The sequence below is a fragment of the Lissotriton helveticus genome, chromosome 7 (assembly GCF_964261635.1).
Source record: "Lissotriton helveticus chromosome 7, aLisHel1.1, whole genome shotgun sequence".
In the NCBI taxonomy this organism is placed as follows: Eukaryota; Metazoa; Chordata; class Amphibia; order Caudata; family Salamandridae; genus Lissotriton; species Lissotriton helveticus.
In genome coordinates, this window is record NC_136068.1 from 1,493,493,696 (window position 1) to 1,493,507,190 (window position 13,495).

Genomic DNA, 13,495 nt, shown 5'->3' on the forward strand with positions numbered 1-13,495 from the left:
GTTGGGCCCCAGGGTTCCTCAGGATTGAAGGGGAATTATTTCCCCAACTTAAAACGCGCCACAGGGCGTGTTTGCACATGTCACCTCAGGCCCCGTCCCCTCTCCTCACCACTGTGTAAGAGATTTAGTCTCCTTGAATCCTAAGGGTCCCTAGGCTCAAACTAGCCCACTAGGTATCTCCAGTAAGCGCCACAGAGCTGGGATGCAGAGAGGTGTAAAAAGGGGCGTGGCCTATGAACACCTCACTGCAACAAAGCTCCCTGGCGCATACTGGAGATACCTGTTGGGCTAGTTGGCCCTCAGGGACCCTCAGTATTGAAAGAGGATTAATCCCCCAACTTACAACTCGCCACGCTGCGCGTTTGCACAATAGTGAAGGAAGGGGGCGTGGCCTGAGGTGACATGTCTGCAAACACGCCATATGGCACGTTTTAAGTTGGAGAATGAATTCCTCCTCAATCCTGAGGGTCCATGGGGGCCAACTAGCCCACCAGGTACCTCCACTATGTGGAGCTTACTGGAGGTGCCTGGTGGTCTAGTAGGCACCCAGGGACCCTCAGGATTGAAGAGGTATTAATTCCTCAACCTAAAAAGCACCACAGGGCGTGTTTGCACACATGTCACCTCAGGCCCCCGCCCCCTCCCTTCACCACTGTGCAAACGCGCCTGTGGCGCATTTTATTTGGGGGATTAATTCCTCTTGAATCCTGAGGGTCCCTGGGGTGCAACTAGCCCCGCAGCTACCTCCATTAAGCGCCACAGAGCTGCGTTGCAGAGAGGTGTAAAAAGGGGCATGGCCTCAGAACACCTCTCTGCAATGCGACCCCCTGGCGCATACTGGAGGTTCCTGGTGGGCTAGTTGGCCCCCAGGGACCCCCAGTATTCAAGGGGAATAAGTTCCTCACCTGCAAACGCGCCAGGGGGGGCGTTTGCAGAGTGCTGCTTGGAGGGGGCATGGCCTCCGGCGTGATGCAAGTGCAAGTCTTTTTTTTTTAACAATGGGGGGCTGTGTGACCTCCCTGCTTTTACTAATTTATTGGCCCTGGGGTCCCCATAACCCAGGGCCTACCCCCTAATTTTTATTATTATTATTTTTTTTTTATTTGGAAGGGGGCCACGTGGCTCCACTCACGAGGCCTTAATCGCCCCGGGGATTCCATCCCCCGGGGCATGGCCTTTTTTTATTTTAATATTTTTGGAGGGGGGCTGCGTTGCCCCCTCCTCAGGCCACTTATGGCCCCGGGGACCCCATCCCCCGGGGACGGCCTTTGTTTTTTATTTATTTTTTTAATTAACATTTTGGGGAGGGGGGCTGTTTGGCCCCCCTCCCGGGCCACTTGTATTCCCGGGGATCCCATCCCCCGGGGATGGCCCTCTCCGTTGTGGACCATGGGGATGGTCCTCAATACCCCCGCGGTCCCGCCGGCTCCCCGCGTCCCTCGGGAGCCGGCATTGCTTTTCCACATGGGGAGCTGTGGGGTCGCCATGAGCCCCCCACAAATATATTCTTAAAGCCCCAGGGGTAGCGGTTCGCGGGGCTTGGGGGGGCCTTTGACCTCCCCACCCTTATTTTGTTGAAGCCCCGGGGGGTGGCGGTACCCTGGGCTGGGGGGGCTGTGAGCCCCCCACACATATTATATTAAAGCCCCAGGGGGTGGCGGTCCCCGGGGCTGGGGCCCCTCTAGGCTCCCCATTACATATAAATATTGCCCCCGGAACTTGGTCCTGCTTGCGCTTCTTTTTTTTTTTCAGCAGGATCCGTGGATTTTGCTGATTTTAAAACAAAAAAACACATTATTTGGCCCTAGGGTCCTTGTGGGACCCTCTAAGCAGGCCTAGGGGGTGAGGGTGTTTCTACCCTGCCCCCTTTTTGAGTTTTGCGCCTTAGTTTCACTGATTTCTTGTGCCCAGGAAGTGTTGGCAGCCATCTTGTGACTCGGTAGAACCGAGTCACAAGAAAACAGAAAAATAAAACGCATAAAACAAGAAAAGGAGGCAAGGTAGAAACATCCTAACCCCCTAGGCCTGCTCAGGGGGTCCCACAAGAACCCCCAGGGCCCAAAATAGCATTTTTTTAAAATATAAAATCGGCCGAATTCGCGCTGGGTGCGCGATTCCGGCCGAGAAAATTTTAAAAAAGGAAGCGCGGGCTCCCTGAGGTCGGAAAATCAATTTCCAATAGCAAATTTTAGACACTGCTACAGCTCGAACTGCTCAATGGATTTACATCAAATTTGCCAAAAACGGTAGTGCTTGGTTCAGAAAGCGTCCTTTCTTTTAAATGGTGTAAATCCGTTCAGTAGTTGCTGAGAAAATAAAATTTTCGATATCTAGAGGCGCGGTAGATCCGCGGACCCTCCCTACCACGAGCTTTATTCTAACTGGCTGTCAACACTCCAAATCAGGAAGTGTTGGCAGCCATCTTGTTACTCGGTAGAACAGAGTCACAAGAAAACAGAAAAACAAACGCGTAAAACAAGAAAAGGGGGCAGGGTAGAAACACCCTGACCCCCTAGGCCTGCTCAGGGGGTCCCACAAGGACCCCCAGAGCCCAAAATAGCATTTTTTTTCCAAATTTAAAATCAACCGAATTCGCGCTGGGTGCGCGAATCTGGCTGAGAAAATTAAAAAAGACAAAGTACGGACTCCTGCGCTTCGTTGTATTGAAGCCCCCGGGTGGGCCAGTTCCCGGGGGCACTGAAAAAAATTTGTGGGGGGCCCCAATCCCCCCACACTGCCCCAGGGACCGCCACCTCCCCGGGGCTTGATTTAGGAGCTGCGGGGATGGAGGGGGGGGGGAAGGGGCAACGCAGCCCCTGGGACTGCCACCCCTGGGGCTAATTTTTAAATGTGTGGGGGGGCCTCCAAGGCCCCCAGTTTTGTGTTTGCATCTGCACACCTTGGCCACAGAGGGAGGAATGTCAAGTATCCCTCGGGGGAGCGCTGGGGCCCGCAGGTGTGGGGTTGCTGGTGGGCATGGAGACATTCCCGACACCTCCCGCGCAGTGGAATCCTCACCCAAGACCCATTATGAAATGGTTGACATCCGACAGCCAAACATTAACCCTTAAGGAGGCTTAAAAGCTGCACTTAGAAGCACTTCATGGGAAGGAGCGCTCCTTTCTCACCGCTCGCTAATTGCGTGCTTCAAGCACGCCTCGCGACGCTTGGGAGGGTAGTGGGGATGGCTTAGAGCTGCAAGACAGGCACGCACACCAAGCTGCCCTCCCTCCCCCCCAGCAACTTCACGGGCAGATCTGTCTCAGAGATGTATTTCATTCATTCATTCATTAAGCACTTGCATAATGCCTGCGGGTTTCATGGAGCACGAGCTCAGCAGCCATTGGTAGGAGTTGCAGACTTTTGTTCGAGACAGACCTACCAAAAATATTATCATATACTTTACTGTGTACCCAGTTCAGAAGAAAACATTACAATATTTATTGGTTATTTTAAAAAAATCAGTGCATACTAAGGGGCCGATTAGGATGGCGGACGGACTTGCGTCCGTCCGCCACCCCTGAGTAGGAGGGACCGTCTGCAGGGGCAGCGGCGGTCCCTCCATGGCAATTAGGATGTGACCGCCACCCTGGCGGTCACATCCTGTATGTTTTACATTGCGGCGGCTGCTGCTTGAAGCAGCACCCGCCGCAATGTAAAAAACGAAAGCTGTGCATTTGCATGCACAAAGCGGCAGGCACCGCGCGGTGCCTGCCGCTTCGTGCACGCAAAGGCAGGGGGGTACCATAGGTACCCCCCATGTGCACCCCCCACGCAACCTTCACCCAGGGGGCCCGCAACGGGCCCCCAAAGTGATTGTCCGTATGCTTTTCCACGGCGGAAAACCCGCCGCGGAAAAGCATTACTTTCCCTGCATCCTAATATGGCTGGCGGTGTCTGATAGACACCGCCAGCCATGTTAGTGCTTTTCCGCCGTGGTCGCCTTCCGACCGCGGCGGAAAAGCGGCAGACAGATTGTGAGACACACCAGCCATCCTGATTTGGCGGTGGGTCTTTCAGGCCTCCTCGGCGGATTTCCCGCATACTCCGGGCCGGCGGTGGCTTCCGCCGGCCCGGAGTATGCGGGAAATCCGCCATCATAATGACCCCCTAAATTTGAGGTCCACAATTTATTGCAAATGCAAGAACGTCATGTCTGTGGATGTGGAGAAAGTAGTGTATAGTCGCTTGGCCAAAAATTGTGTGATCCTGGACATATGACAAATCACTCTGAGTCTTAAATTGTGAGCCTGTGTAAAGTAAAACAGTACCATGTCCTCACCAATTTTAAGGGTAAGACGCACGTACTGCCTTGAAAAGGTTGGGTGTAAAGCGCCCAGCTGCTCTGTAGATCTAAATTCGCGCTATATCAGATACACAAGCCGGTTCCTGAGAAAGGTGTGAACTTTAGGTCACGAGTTCGATTCCTGAAATGCCACCCAGTCCTTCTTTTTCATGAGGTTGAACAATTCGTGGCCTTTAGAGATGACACATCTGTGATATGAAATGGAACTTAAAAACAAGAAGTTGTTTTGTTAACTAATGTTAAATAACGAAAAATGCTGCCCCTTTCTCTATCCCCTTAGACGAAATATTCAAGTGCGAAACTACGGAGGACAAACGTCCCAGTTAAGAAATGCATGATTGTAGGTTTACTCCCATGATTTGGGTACATTTTTGACTTCCATGAAAGTCTTAAAGACTTTTTGGTGTATGTTTATAGAATCCGCGACAGTCGCTGGTGGCCAGGAGTATTGCGTGTACTAACATGAACGTTTATAGCCCTGCATAGAATGCATTTCTGCATATGGAAATGCAGGACGAAAGCAAACTTCAATTTGCTGAGGTTTTTGTTTAGACATCCATGCAGGAATATTTCTCCTGTCCCTTCAACAGCAGTAAACCTGCATCTTTTCCGTGGTGGTTTACTACCTGCACGCGTTTTGTGAATGCACAAAAACTTGCAAGTTTGGGGTTTTTCGCCACCTTTTGCATGCGTCACTATGACCCAGCGCCTACAAACAAACCACCCCTCTGAGACTATTTACTCCTAATTAAAAGCTGCCTTGCTGGTGTCATTTTAAGCGGGAGTAAATCAGTTTGTGTAGTCATAATCTCACAATTACTGTCCTGTGAATGGGCTCGCATTGTTACCTCATATATGCTGGTATTTCTCACCACCAGGGTTTCACTTCGTGTGCAGGTAGGTAGATTTGTGAGTTAGGCCCAGTGTTACTCATTCAGTTGCTTTACATTCACGTGTGGAAACTCTAAATTCCGGCGGATTGTTGCGAGTGTCACCGCCCAAGAGGGAGCATCGATTTAGACTTCGAACAAGTTTATTGGTTGTTTTACAGGAACCATGTCAGGTCACTGCTTCTGATAGAGGCCCTGACTGCAAACCACGTGCCATTCGACTTTTAACTCCCATCACTCGAGCACGTGCCCTGTTCTGCTGTTGTGTGATTCTGCTAAACAACAACACACCTGCCAATACGGGGGCCTTATTTATGAAGGTCTTGCGCCGCCGCTGCGTCACTTTTAAAATGGGAAAAAGTGACGCACTAGTGGCGCAAGGCCTTCATAAATGAGGCCCTGGATATTACTTCACTATTTTAATAATAACCTATATGAAAAAAAGCATAAAGGTCCGTTTTTAAATTTACGTCACTAGTTTATTTATTTATTTTAACACTAGTGGAACAAGATTTATTTTCATGAATACCCAACTTGATTTTAGTGTATATACTACCAGAACAAAAAAATGCAATTAAATATTTATAAATGATTCATAATATACAAAACAATTTACAAAGTTTACAATACATCCAAACTTTCATACTGGCCAACCATTCATCCATCTACAATCATACAAAACAACAGCACGAATCCTAAGGGTCTAATGTCAAAAAAAAATATATATTAGTTCCTGTGTACATATATACAACTTCACATCAGTTGCGTTACATACGGGACCATTTTTTTTTTTTTAACTACGCATCAGAACAATAAATGATTTGCCCAGAATCACAGGATGTTGAACGTCCCTTGTTGCAACTCGAAACCACTTCCCCAGCTTCAAAGTCGGCCCCTCTTGCTGTATGGCTATATCATCCTCTCCACGACACTATTCTTATTAGGCTTTATATTTTATTATTTATCACTGGCACCTTTGTAAAGACATCAGTCTTGTTATTCATCTTTCATGCTTCCTTTCAAAATGCTTTGGAGTGGTGCATATCATATGTTTATATATCTATATACATACATATTCACTGAAAAAACCATAGGTTTCAGGGACGTTATAGTTGGACATTTCACTTGTACAAAACCATAGAAATTCCCCCGTTATAGTTAGTTCAGCTAACTATAACTCGCGCCCCCGCAATGCACTGCTGATGATGTCACATATTACATCATTCATGACATAGTCAGTGACATTACTGATGACATCACTGTTGACATCTCGAATGACATCACTGATGACATCATCCAGTGACTGTGTGTTTCTGTAAAGTTTAAATATGTTTTCTATATATGTCAAGGTGTATTGAAGAATGAGTGGGTGTATAAGTGTCTGGATGAAGGATTTAGTAGTTGCGTGACTGACTGTATAAGTGAGTGAATAAATGTATCTTACTGAATGCATGGGTTAGTTACTAAACTATCTGAATGTGTGTATCAGTATGTCTGTTGTTGTGTAAGCTGCTGCATGTGTTGGTCAATAGCTACATGAGTGTCTATATGGGTTATTGATTGGTTGCCTGAGTATTTGTATGGGAGACAGAGTATGTGTGTGGGTGGGTGGGAGGTGTGTGACTCTATGCATAGTTTTGTGAGTGGTTGATTCACTGGGTGTATGGGTTCAAACGTGCATGTGGAAGCAGCTGTATGGGTGGGTGAGTGTCTGTATGGGTGTGTTGGTGAGCGATTGGATGTCTCAGTGGTACATGTCCAAGTAACTACATATATAAAAGGCAGTGTATGTGAGAGTGGCAGTATGGATGAGTGTGCACTTGTATCAGTAATTGTATAAGAGAGTAAGTATGTGTTAGTATATGTTTGAATAAGTGAGGTGGTGTGTGTATAACTATATAGGTGAGGAAATGGGAGTGTGATTGATTCTTTGCATGACTGACTAGGTGTGTGAGTAACTCCATGGATGAGTGGTGATGTGTGAGTGTCTGTATAGGTGTATGAGTGCATATGATAGTGTTGGTTTAATGAGTGACTGTATGTATGAGTCATTGTATGGGTGAATGAGTGGATATGTGTAGACCTAGGAATCAGTGAGTGCGTATGTAGTAACTGGTATTGGTGTGTCGATGGTTTCGAAAATGGTAGTCTGTATTTTACAGTGGGTGTATCAAAGATTATATTAGAGTGTGAGGAAGTGCATCAGATTTTGATGTGGATGATGTCATCTATGATGTCATCAGTGATGTCACTGACCATGTCATGAATGATTTAATATGTGACGTCATCAGCAGTGCATTGCGGTGGCGCGAGTTATATAGTTAGCTGAACTTACTATTACGGGGGAATTTCTTTTTTTTTTCCTAATATTTTTATTGGTATTTACACATTACAGAATACGATGTCACATATAACAAATATCAAGTTTCTCGGGCATACACATAGGGATCTTCGGCATGCGGTGGTGTCTGTGTTCGATTGTGACTGAATGATTGGTCATACAGTCTTCGCTTGTCTGTCCCACAGTCTTGCGCACATATAGGATAGCATATAGGTTATTGCGATTGGACGCGTAACAAGTAGGTACATAAAACGTAAATACAGAACATAGAAGTGATGGGCGGTTGTTTCGCGATAGACCGCCGGATCCTCTTGGGGTTGTGTTTAGCTGGTATGGCGTATTCTGTTGTTTATGGGGGTTTGTATGGATTAAGGAAGTTGTCTTGTGTTGACCACATCTCTCGGTTGGGGTTCCTCCATGGTGTGTGTCTTAGTGTTGTGTTGTCCGCCCCTCTGAGAAATGTCACCCAGTTCAGCCTCCCCTTAAATGTGGCTTTGGTGGTGTCCTTCCATTTGGCTAGCAGTGTTTTGACTGCTGTCGTCAGGAGGAAGTCCAGGAGGTTTCTGTCCTGTTGTGTGGCTATATCTGCTGTGATGTGAACTGTGGTAGTTGTGGCAAATGTTTGTTCTAGAGTACAGCCTAGGGCTTTGTTGATGAAGCTGAACACCTTCCCCCAGAATTTGCTGACCTTACTACAGTGGAAGATGAGGTGTGCGAGGTCTCACTTTTCTGTGCTGCAATTCCAGCAGCTGTCGTCTCTCAGGCCTATCGATGCTAGACGAGCAGGTGTCCAATATGCTTGGTGTAATAGCCAGAATTTCGTCTGTGCTAGCACTGGGGATATCATTTTTTTGATGGGGCCCCCCAAAAGGCTTGTAGTTCTTGTTCAGTGAGATTGGAGCCTAGCTGAGTTTCCCAGTAGGTGGTGTTCTTGGCGTTGAGTTTGGAGGAGACAGGGCGGAGGAGTTTGTACAAGTGTGAGACCTGGTGGCCTGCCTTGTTTATGTTTTCCATGTACTGAAAGATTGAGGGTTTGTGCTTGGTTAATTTTGATTTTGTTAAGGCTGTTTTGATTACTAGGAAATTGTATAGTTCTACGTCAGGGAGGTCGTGTCATGTTTTCAGGCTGTTGAAGGTGTGGGGTAACCCCTCAGCTTCCAACTGAGCTGGGTAAGAGAATCCTAGCTTTCTCCATGACTCTATGTCGAGGGGGTTCCCCCTGTATTTAATCTTGGGGTTTGCCCAGAGTGTTTCCCAGTACGGGTTTTGGATGCTATACTCGAGCTTCTGGTCTACTTTGAGCAGCACTTGCCTAGTGATCTTAAAGATCGGGTTGTTCTTTTGTTCCTGCTTGTTGGCGGTGAGGAGAGTTAAAGGGTCCACGTTATTTAGGATGGCTTTCTCTATAGAGAGCCAGGGTGGTGTGTATAGCTGTTTCGGAAGTGCCCAGTGCATTCCTTGCCTGGCTATGAAGGCTGACTGGAAGGTTCTCAGGTCCGCCACGTTGAGACCTCCTAGCTTTTTCTCTAGTCTTAGTTTTGGGAGGTCTGTTCTAGGTTTCTCATCTCTACATATAAATTTGTTTAACATTTGGTCTATCTTTTTGTGGAATTTATCCGTAAGAGCCAGGGGAAGCATTCCTGCTAGGTAGTTTACTATGGGAGAGATCATCATCTTTACGGTGTCTATTCTGCCCCACCAGGTGATGAACTTGGGCGACCAGTTTTCCAGTAGCCCTTTGATCTTTTCTAGGGTAGTTTTCTCATTTTGTTCTTGAGTGATTCTTAGGCTTTTTCCGAATTGGATACCTAGATATTTGACAAACCCAGATTGCCAGGCCAGCCCTGAGGTTTCTATTACCTCTCTGGTTGTGTGTATGTTGAGGGGCATGCATTCCGAAGCGTCTCTGTTGAGTTTGTATCCCGAGTGTTTTGCGTACGTTTCAATGGTGTGCATGAGTGCTGGTATGGAGTGAACGGGGTCGTCCGTTATTATGAGTAAGTCATCCGCGTAGGCTGCAAGTTTGGCTGTGGTGTTGTTGATGGTTACGCCCGCTATGTTTCTGTTTGCTAGGATGTTCCTAATCAGGGGTTCAAGTGCTAGTAGGAACAGCAGCGGGGATAACGGGCATCCTTGTCTCGTCCCCCTTTTGAGATTAAATTGGGCCGATGATGCTCCATTAATAGCTATCTGTGCTTTGTGGCTTTTGTACTGTGCCATGACTTTCTTCGTGAAGCTATCTCCTAGGCTTTATGCTTGCATGCTCTCCTCTAGGAAAGGCCAGGATACTCTGCCAAAGGCCTTTTCTGCGTCTAGCGTAATTGCTACCGTCGAGTTATATGATTTAGAGGAGTGCTCTATAACCTGGCAGAGGAGTCTTGTGTTGTCATGAGACATGCGTGTTTTGAGGTAGCCTACCTGTGTATTACCAATCAACTGAGGGAGCACTTTGTTTAGTCCTGTTGCTAGGATTTTGGCGTATAACTTGCAATCTAAGTTTATTAGTTAGATGGGGCGGTAGTTTTTGGGCCATTGTGAGTCTTTGCCTTCTTTGGGTATGACAATTATGTTGGCTTGTGACATAGATTCTGTTACTACCCCCTCTCTTCGGCAGTGTATTGGCAATTGTTACATTCACAATTATACAATACAAACTAATAATGTGTATAATTGTGTGGATACCCGTGTTTACAATTTATAAATACAAGGTGCTGTGAAAAAAAAAAAGTGTCACACACGTCATTATATGATCTGTGCTACCCTCATGGCATTTTATTAACATTGTGATAGTCAGCCGGCTGCAGACCGATGCTTGCCGTATGTGTGAGTTCCCTAAATCGGTGATCATGGTACTTGTGTACACAGTTTGAGATGGACTTGTTTATTAAGTTATCCATCTTTGGCTTAATCCCCCACAGAAAACATAGACTTTGAATCACATATTTGTTGTATGGTTCAGTTATGCCAGCCAGATACTGCAAATGCTGTACTGTTCACTGTAATGGGGTTTCAATTAGAAAGCTTCAGAAATGAAATGAAATGAAATGAAAAACAACTTATAATGCGCAACTAAGACCTGAAGGCATCAAGGCGCCTAACAGACCAGAGTCCTCAAAAAAGGCAGAGACAAAAACTATGGGTAGGCTTTGGCAAAAAGGCGACACTTCAAAGCCTTTCTAAAGGCGTGCAGGGTAGGCAGAGACTTAATTTCATCCGGTAAGGTGTTCCACCATTTCGGTGCTAAAGTCGAGAAAGCTCTGCCCCCCCACTTAGCTCTCCTAATGCGAGGCGTACGTAGTAGAGACTTCTTGGCAGAGCGTACGTTTCTGGATGGGCTATAAGGGACCAGAAGGTCAGCAATTCCTCCTGACCTATTTGTCGCCAAGGCTCCATATGTCAGGCAAAGAATTTTGAAAAGGATCCTATCCTCCATCGGAAGCCAATAAAGGAGTTTCCTGGCGGCAGTGGCTGAGGAACGTCTGGGCAGGTCTAAAACAAACCTCGCTGCTGCATTCTGAACCGTTTGTAAGCGCTGCAGCAGGCCCTTATTGATCCCTGCATACAGCGTAGTACAATAGTCCAGTCTTGACCCTATGAGAGCTACCACTACTTGTTTTCTCGCTTGCGGAGACAGGTAGTGTTTGATCTTCCTTAAAATGTGAATCACCCCCCAGCAGGTAGCAATTGTTCTATTTGCCTGCTGCTGCATACTAAGCAGAGGGTCAATCAGGACACCCAGATTCTTAGCTAGGCCCGTGGGTGCTGGACAGGCTCCCAACAGGACGGGCCACCATTCTGCCGACCATATCTCCTCCTTACCTCCGAACACCAGAATCTCCGTCTTCTCGCCATTAAGCCTCAATGAGTTGTTAATCATCCATTGGGCGACTGCCTCCATACAAGATCTAAAATTGGAGGCAGTCAAGGTGACAGATTGTGCGAGAGACACCAGGATCTGGGTGTCGTCGGCATAGGAGACTACCTCCATCCCAAAAGATCTAATAAGCCTGTCTAGTGGGGTTACATAGATGTTAAAAAGGGTCGGGCTTAGTGCCGACCCCTGAGGAACCCCACAATGCACAGGAAGGGATGGAGATAGAAACTCTCCCAGCTTGACTCTCTGTTCTCTCCGATCTAGGAATGAAGTCAGCAAACCAAGTGCAGACCCCTCCACCCCTATCTCCCTCAGTCGAGATGTTAATACCGAGGGAGAGAGGGTATCAAACGCAGCTGTAAGATCCAGGAGGACAAGCAGGGTAGTCTGGCCCCTATCCACCCTAGTGCGGATGTCAAGCACAGTGGTGAGGGCCGACTCTGTACTGTGCCCCCTCCTGAAACCATGCTGCGAGTGATCTAAAAAGTCGGAGTGTTCCAGAAAAGCTGAAAGATGCTGGTTCAGATGTAATTCCAGCATCTTCGCAGGGGCTGGGAGCAGGGAGATGGGGCGAAAGTTTTTTAACACCCCAGGATCCAGCGTAGGTTTTTTCAGCAGTGGTTTCACTACTGCCCTCTTCCACTGCGATGGAAAAACACCTTCCCTCATGGCCTTGTTCATAATCTCCAAGAGTGGCGGCAGCAGAGTCTCCTTACATTGCTTTAGGAGCTTAAGAGGGCAGGGGTCTAACAGGGAACCCGACTTGATCCTGCCAAGTAGCCTCTCCATATCAGATAGAGAAAGGGGAGGGAAGCTACACAGGCTAGCCTGTGAAGGGGGTTACTGGTGTGTGTAAGAACGGAGGCCACCGAATAGAGCCCAAGTGGGTTGGTAACCTATCGTTCTGTATGTGCTGAAAGCCCCAGGCATTGGTGTTATCGAACACTGGTTCATGGAACATTCATGCTCATGGTGTGTGATAAGATTGAAAAAAAGTGTTAGGTTGTTGTTACAATAAAACTATGTCAACTAAAATTACTTGAAAACTATGAGCAGGTGAGGTACTATTACAGAGGGGTTTAAAGTCTAACAGGACAAGCGGCTGAGGATTAGAGGTGCACATTTAAAGCCTCATCTGCGTTCATCCCATTGGGGATTTTAGCGTCTAGAAGGATTATGTATCTCGACTCCAGCCTTCTAAGGGCCAGTTGTCTATTTCCACCCCTGATGTTTTTGTGTACGCTGTCAATTACAAAAAAGGCCAGATCTTGTGCTTTGCCTGCGTGGTGTGTATTGATATGTCTCGCCACAGGGTATGCCTGGTCGTCGTTGGCGATTGCCCTGAGGTGTTGCAGTATCCTTATGTGTGCTTGATGTATGGTGCTGCCTACGTACCTCTTGCCACATGTGCATTGGAGAACGTAGACAGCAAAGTCTGTCTTACACGTATAGCTCCCTCTGATGATATAGGGAGTGTGTCTGAAAGGGAGATGAACTGTGGTTGTGTTAGTTCCGTGTTTACAGGCCTTGCATTTGAAACACTTACGGAATCCTTTCTGGGGCTGGAGCCAAGTGGTTCCTTTTCTGCTGGTGGGGGCATTGCACACTAATTTGTTCCTCATAGATTTAGCTTTCCTAAAAGTAGCTGGGACAGTCTTGCTACATGCAGGACCCAGACTAGGATCGTTTCGTACTAGAGGCCAGTGCCTATTAAGAATCTTGCGAAGGTTAGCATGATATGTGTTATATCCTGTAATCAGTCTAGGGGTGTTATTTGAGACTTCTTTGCTTGTCAGTCTGGGGGTGTTCTTTGTTGGGAATAGGAGATCCCTCCCGTTCCTTTTGGCACTTTTCATGTCTGCATTAGATAGTGTTTGGTTGCTGTATCCCCTGTTTTGGAGTCTCATAAAGAGATCCTCTTTAGATTCCTTGAGGTCCACTCCCCTACTGCAGTTCCGTGTCATCCTAAGACATTCTGCATAAGGTATACTTTCTTTAAGTTTAGTTGGGTGGAAGCTGTGGGCATGTAAAATTGCGTTACCCGCTGTGGGCTTTCTTTATGTGCGGGTTTGTATTTTGTTGTT

The 13,495-nt window shown here is 47.1% G+C and overlaps 1 protein-coding gene across 11 annotated transcripts in view; it reads left to right on the forward strand.

Moving 5' to 3' along the window:
• The window catches only part of LOC144767498 (uncharacterized), a 1,510,898-nt gene that overhangs the window by 1,061,841 nt on the left and 435,562 nt on the right, over window positions 1-13,495 (forward strand). The window lies entirely within an intron of this gene.